This window comes from Populus nigra, chromosome 2, assembly GCF_951802175.1.
Source record: "Populus nigra chromosome 2, ddPopNigr1.1, whole genome shotgun sequence".
In the NCBI taxonomy this organism is placed as follows: domain Eukaryota; kingdom Viridiplantae; phylum Streptophyta; class Magnoliopsida; order Malpighiales; family Salicaceae; genus Populus; species Populus nigra.
This window is the reverse complement of record NC_084853.1, coordinates 18578909-18586246: the sequence shown is the minus strand read 5'-3', so window position 1 is coordinate 18586246 and position 7338 is coordinate 18578909.

Here is a 7338-nt window from a genome sequence, read left to right as displayed (position 1 = left end):
AGGAACCGGCCCGGAATGACCCCAAATTCAGTGGGCAGCCTCATAAAAATATGGCTGATTTTACTGGATTGGTTTCATGTGGAAAGCACGACGTTTTCTTGTAGGAATGCGGGAACCCCGGCAGCTCGCCTGCCGCGGCCAGCGACGTCGGGGACGCTGGCCTGCGCTGTCGAGCCCGCGAGGGCTGTCTCCGCGGCAGGCCCCCCCTGAACGGGGCACGACAGGCCACCGCGCTGGCTCGTCCAGCGTCGACAGTCCCTCGTCCAGGTTTCAGATCGCGCCAAGTCGAACCCATGACCTGCTCAAGCCATCGTGCGCTGCCGAATTCGCATCTGCGTGTAGGCTGCCATTCCACGCGGCAGCCCCTGTTTTCGTCAGCGTGCCCCCCTGACGAATTTTCCTGCCTGGCCCAGTCCAGCGTCCAGCCCCTGTTCGTCGAAAAATCTGCGCTGCCGATTTTCCACGCGGCAGCCCCTCTTTTCGTCAGCGTGCCCCCCTGACGAATTTTCCTGCCTGGCCCGGCCAGTCCAGCCCCTGTTCGTCGAAAAATCTGCGCTGCCGATTTTCCACGCGGCAGCCCCTCTTTTCGTCAGCGTGCCCCCCTGACGAATTTTCCTGCCTGGCCCGGCCGGTCCAGCATCCAGCCCCTGTTCGTCGAAAAATCTGCGCTGCCGATTTTCCACGCGGCAGCCCCTGTTTTCCTCAGCGTGCCCCCCTGACGAATGTTCGTCGAAAAATCTGCGCTGCCGATTTTCCACGCGGCAGCCCCTCTTTTCGTCAGCGTGCCCCCCTGACGAATGTTCGTCGAAAAATCTGCGCTGCCGATTTTCCACGCGGCAGCCCCTCTTTTCGTCAGCGTGCCCCCTGACGAATTTTCCTGCCTGGCCCAGTCCAGCGTCCAGCCCCTGTTCGTCGAAAAATCTGCGCTGCCGATTTTCCACGCGGCAGCCCCTCTTTTCGTCAGCGTGCCCCCCTGACGAATTTTCCTGCCTGGCCCGGCCGGTCCAGCCCCTGTTCGTCGAAAAATCTGCGCTGCCGATTTTCCACTCCGCAGCCCCTGTTTTCGTCAGCGTGCCCCCCTGACGAATTTTCCTGCCTGGCCCGGCCAGTCCAGCGCCCAGCCCCTGTTCGTCGAAAAATCTGCGCTGCCGATTTTCCCCGACGAACCTGCAGCTGCACAAATCCGCGCTGCCACTGCCCCATTGTCTGGACCAACAGTCTTTTCCATCAAGCCCTGGACTATAAATCGTCCAGACTCATCGCCAGCACCCGCTGCCGATTCTGCCGACTTTGCCGATTTCGTCGGCGCTGCCGATTCCAACACTGCCCGCCGTGCCTGAACCAGCGCTGTTTCGTCAGCGTGTCCCCTTGACGAATTTCCCTGCCTGGCCTGGACAGTCCATCTTCCAGCCCATGTTCATCGAAAAATCTGCGCTGCCGATTTCCCCGACGAACCTGCAGCTGCACAAATCTGTGCTGCCGATTTCCCCCCCTGTCGGCATGGCTGCCGCTGCCCCGATGTCCAGACCAACAGTCTTTTTTGTCGACTTTGCCGATTTTGTCCGCGCTGCCGATTCCAACACTACCCCCTGCATCCAAACCAGCATTGTTTCGTCAGCTCTTCCCCTGACGATTTTAGCCCTGTAACAAACAGTAGGCCTCCAATCCCGCCAACGGGAGCCAAGTTGATAGGGAAGAGAATTGAATGACGCGCCTGGTCCTCGCACCCCGCCACCCGAGGGGCCTTTTTCCCGGCAGCCTCTGAAAAACTCTAGCTTTCACGGTCCTCGCCGCCCCTCACCACCATGGCAGGCCTCTAATCCCACCCATCAGCAGTTGTAGCCGATAGGGCAGTGATTTGAATGACGCGTCGCGGGCCTCCGGGTCATCTCACCCGGCCATTAATTGGAGCGTTTTTGGCTGGCCGAGGATGGGGGGATGGATCTCTTCTTCCGAAAAAGCAAACAGTACATCGGGAGTTATGTTGACGGGGCATGGAATTGAATGACCCGTCGCGGGCCGCCGGGTCATCTCACCCGGCCATCCCGGGGAGCGTTTTTCCCGGCAGCATCGGGGAAACTCTTGCTTTCACTGCCCGCTGCCCAAGTCCCCACTCGAATCGGCCCCCCGCGCCAACAAGCCAACGCTGCCGAATCGGCAGACACTGCTGCCGAATCTGCCGACACTGCCCCGCGGGCTGCCACTGCCCCAGTGTCTAAACCAGCGGTCTTTCTCATCGAGCCTTGGACTATCCAGTCCGTCCTGACTCATCGCCAGCACCTGCTGCCGATTCTGCCGACTTTGCCGATTTTCTCGGCGCTGCCGATTCCAACACTGCGCCCACCGTGTCTGAACCAGCGCTGTTTCGTCAGCGTGTCCCCTCGACGAATTTTCCTGCCTGGCCTGGACAGTCCACCGTCCAGCCCGTGTTCGTCGAAAAATCTGCGCTGCCGATTCTGCCGACTTTGCCGATTTCGTCGGCGCTGCCGATTCCAACACTGCCCGCCGTGCCTGAACCAGCGCTGTTTCGTCAGCGTGTCCCCTCGACAAATTTTCCTGCCTGGCCTGGACAGTCCATCGCCCAGCCCATGTTCGTCGCAAAATCTGCGCTGCCGATTTTCCCCGACGAACCTGCAGCCGCACAAATCTGCGCTGCCGAATCTGCCGACACTGTCCCGCGGGCTGCCACTGCCCCAGTGTCTAAACCAGCAGTCTTTCTCGTCGAGCCTTGGACTATCCAGCCCGTCCAGACCCATCGCCAGCACCCGCTGCCGATTCTGCCGACTTTGCCGATTTCGTCGGCGCTGCCGATTCCACCACTGCCCGCCGTGCCTGAACCAGCGCTGTTTCGTCAGCGTGTCCCCTCGATGAATTTTCCTGCATGGCCCGGCCAGTCCAGCGTCCAGCCCATGTTCGTCGAAAAATCTGCGCTGCCGATTCTGCCGACTTTGCCGATTTCGTCGGCGCTGCCGATTCCAACACTGCCCGCCGTGCCTGAACCAGCGCTGTTTCGTCAGCGTGTCCCCTCGACAAATTTTCCTGCCTGGCCTGGACAGTCCACCGTCCAGCCCGTGTTCGTCGAAAAATCTGCGCTGCCGATTCTGCCGACTTTGCCGATTTCGTCGGCGCTGCCGATTCCAACACTGCCCGCCGTGCCTGAACCAGCGCTGTTTCGTCAGCGTGTCCCCTCGACAAATTTTCCTGCCTGGCCTGGACAGTCCATCGCCCAGCCCATGTTCGTCGCAAAATCTGCGCTGCCGATTTTCCCCGACGAACCTGCAGCCGCACAAATCTGCGCTGCCGAATCTGCCGACACTGTCCCGCGGGCTGCCACTGCCCCAGTGTCTAAACCAGCAGTCTTTCTCGTCGAGCCTTGGACTATCCAGCCCGTCCAGACCCATCGCCAGCACCCGCTGCCGATTCTGCCGACTTTGCCGATTTCGTCGGCGCTGCCGATTCCACCACTGCCCGCCGTGCCTGAACCAGCGCTGTTTCGTCAGCGTGTCCCCTCGATGAATTTTCCTGCATGGCCCGGCCAGTCCAGCGTCCAGCCCATGTTCGTCGAAAAATCTGCGCTGCCGATTCTGCCGACTTTGCCGATTTCGTCGGCGCTGCCGATTCCAACACTGCCCGCCGTGCCTGAACCAGCGCTGTTTCGTCAGCGTGTCCCCTCGACAAATTTTCCTGCCTGGCCTGGACAGTCCATCGTCCAGCCCATGCTCGTCGAAAAATCTGCGCTGCCGATTTTCCCCGACGAACCTGCAGCCGCACAAATCTGCGCTGCCGAATCTGCCAACACTGTCCCGCGGGCTGCCACTGCCCCAGTGTCTCAACCTGCGGTCTTTCTCGTCGAGCCTTGGACTATCCAGCCCGTCCAGACCCATCGCCAGCACCCGCTGCCAATTCTGCCGACTTTGCCGGTTTCATCGGCGCTGCCGATTCCAACACTGCGCCCACCGTGTCTAAACCAGCGCTGTTTCTTCAGCGTGTCCCCTCGATGAATTTTCCTGCATGGCCCGGCCAGTCCAGCGTCCAGCCCATGTTCGTCGAAAAATCTGCGCTGCCGATTCCCCCCTGTTGGCATGGCTGCCGCTGCCCCCTTGTCTGGACCAACAGTCTTTTCCGTCAAGCCCTGGACCATAAATCGTGCAGACTCACAGTCAGCACCTGCTGCCGACTTTGCCGATTTCGCCGGCTCTGCCGATTCCGAGCCAACGCTGCCGAAACAGACACTGCTGCCGAATCTGCCGACGCTGTCCCGCGGGCTGCCACTGCCCCAGTGTCTAAGCCAGCAGTCTTTCTCGTCGAGCCTTGGACTATCCAGCCCGTCCAGACTCATCGCCAGCACCTGCTGCCGATTCTGCCGACTTTGCCGATTTCGTCGGCGCTGCCGATTCCAGCACTGCCCGCCGTGCCTGAACCAGCGCTGTTTCGTCAGCGTGTCCCCTCGACGACTTTTCCTGCCTGGCCTGGACAGTCCAGCGTCCAGCCCATGCTCGTCAGACAATCTGCGCTGCCGATTTTCCCCGACGAACCTGCAGCCGCACAAATCTGCGCTGCCGAATCTGCCAACACTGTCCCGCGGGAAGTATTTTTTCCAGAATTTTTCGAGGTCGGGAAGTATTTTTTTTTATTTTCCTACCATTAAAAATCGAGGAAATCGGAAAAAATAGGAACCGGCTCGGAATGACCCCAAATTCAGTGGGCAGCCTCATAAAAATATGGCTGATTTTACTGGATTGATTTCATGTGGAAAGCACGACGTTTTGTTGTAGGAATGCGGGAACCCCGGCGGCTCGCCTGCCGCGGCCAGCGACGTCGGGCTGGCCCCTGCAGCGCCTAGCCTCTCCCACGCGGGGGGCAGGCCAGAGCGCGGGGGGCCAGGGCCCGAAGGCAGCCCCCCCGCGGGCGAGAGAGCAAGCCAGCAGGGGCTGTCGCCTGCCGCGGCCAGCGACGTCGGGCTGGCCCCTGCAGCGCCTAGCCTCTCCCACGCGGGGGGCAGGCCAGAACGCGGGGGGCCAGGGCCCGAAGGCAGCCCCCCCGCGGGCGAGAGAGCAAGCCAGCAGGGGCTGTCGCCTGCCGCGGCCAGCGACGTCGGGCTGGCCCCTGCCGCGGCCAGCGATGTCGGGCTGTCGCCTGCCGCGGCCAGCGACGTCGGGCTGGCCCCTGCAGCGCCTAGCCTCTCCCACGCAGGGGGCAGGCCAGAACGCGGGGGGCCAGGGCCCGAAGGCAGCCCCCCCGCGGGCGAGAGAGCAAGCCAGCAGGGGCTGTCCGCGCGTCGCGCAGCGCGGCATGGCTGCGGGGGCCGCGCGCGCGCGCCCAAGCGCCCAAGGGCCCCCAAGGGCCCCAGGCCCTCAGGCCCCAGCGCCCCAGCGCCCAGCGCGGGCGGGCGCGCGCGCGCGTGTGGTCTTTGAGGGGCGCCGGCCTGGTGGCTCCCTAAAGAGCAATAAGTGTCATTGCAGCTCTGGCAGGGGGAGACACTACTAGGTCCCAGCTGTCACCCCCCCTCTAAAAAATTCATTTCTTGGTATTTTGAGCTGAAATTTTGCACAGAGGTTGGCAAAAATCCAATCCACCTTCATTAATTTTCCCAGAATTTTTCGAGGTCGGGAAGTATTTGTTTTAATTTTCCTACCATTAGAAATCGAGTAAATCCGCAAAACTAGGAACCGGCCCGGAATGACCCCAAATTCAGTGGGCAGCCTCATAAAAATATGGCTGATTTTACTGGATTGGTTTCATGTGGAAAGCACGACGTTTTCTTGTAGGAATGCGGGAACCCCGGCAGCTCGCCTGCCGCGGCCAGCGACGTCGGGGACGCTGGCCTGCGCTGTCGAGCCCGCGAGGGCTGTCTCCGCGGCAGGCCCCCCCTGAACGGGGCACGACAGGCCACCGCGCTGGCTCGTCCAGCGTCGACAGTCCCTCGTCCAGGTTTCAGATCGCGCCAAGTCGAACCCATGACCTGCTCAAGCCATCGTGCGCTGCCGAATTCGCATCTGCGTGTAGGCTGCCATTCCACGCGGCAGCCCCTGTTTTCGTCAGCGTGCCCCCCTGACGAATTTTCCTGCCTGGCCCAGTCCAGCGTCCAGCCCCTGTTCGTCGAAAAATCTGCGCTGCCGATTTTCCACGCGGCAGCCCCTCTTTTCGTCAGCGTGCCCCCCTGACGAATTTTCCTGCCTGGCCCGGCCAGTCCAGCCCCTGTTCGTCGAAAAATCTGCGCTGCCGATTTTCCACGCGGCAGCCCCTCTTTTCGTCAGCGTGCCCCCCTGACGAATTTTCCTGCCTGGCCCGGCCGGTCCAGCATCCAGCCCCTGTTCGTCGAAAAATCTGCGCTGCCGATTTTCCACGCGGCAGCCCCTGTTTTCCTCAGCGTGCCCCCCTGACGAATGTTCGTCGAAAAATCTGCGCTGCCGATTTTCCACGCGGCAGCCCCTCTTTTCGTCAGCGTGCCCCCCTGACGAATGTTCGTCGAAAAATCTGCGCTGCCGATTTTCCACGCGGCAGCCCCTCTTTTCGTCAGCGTGCCCCCTGACGAATTTTCCTGCCTGGCCCAGTCCAGCGTCCAGCCCCTGTTCGTCGAAAAATCTGCGCTGCCGATTTTCCACGCGGCAGCCCCTCTTTTCGTCAGCGTGCCCCCCTGACGAATTTTCCTGCCTGGCCCGGCCGGTCCAGCCCCTGTTCGTCGAAAAATCTGCGCTGCCGATTTTCCACTCCGCAGCCCCTGTTTTCGTCAGCGTGCCCCCCTGACGAATTTTCCTGCCTGGCCCGGCCAGTCCAGCGCCCAGCCCCTGTTCGTCGAAAAATCTGCGCTGCCGATTTTCCCCGACGAACCTGCAGCTGCACAAATCCGCGCTGCCACTGCCCCATTGTCTGGACCAACAGTCTTTTCCATCAAGCCCTGGACTATAAATCGTCCAGACTCATCGCCAGCACCCGCTGCCGATTCTGCCGACTTTGCCGATTTCGTCGGCGCTGCCGATTCCAACACTGCCCGCCGTGCCTGAACCAGCGCTGTTTCGTCAGCGTGTCCCCTTGACGAATTTCCCTGCCTGGCCTGGACAGTCCATCTTCCAGCCCATGTTCATCGAAAAATCTGCGCTGCCGATTTCCCCGACGAACCTGCAGCTGCACAAATCTGTGCTGCCGATTTCCCCCCCTGTCGGCATGGCTGCCGCTGCCCCGATGTCCAGACCAACAGTCTTTTTTGTCGACTTTGCCGATTTTGTCCGCGCTGCCGATTCCAACACTACCCCCTGCATCCAAACCAGCATTGTTTCGTCAGCTCTTCCCCTGACGATTTTAGCCCTGTAACAAACAGTAGGCCTCCAATCCCGCCAA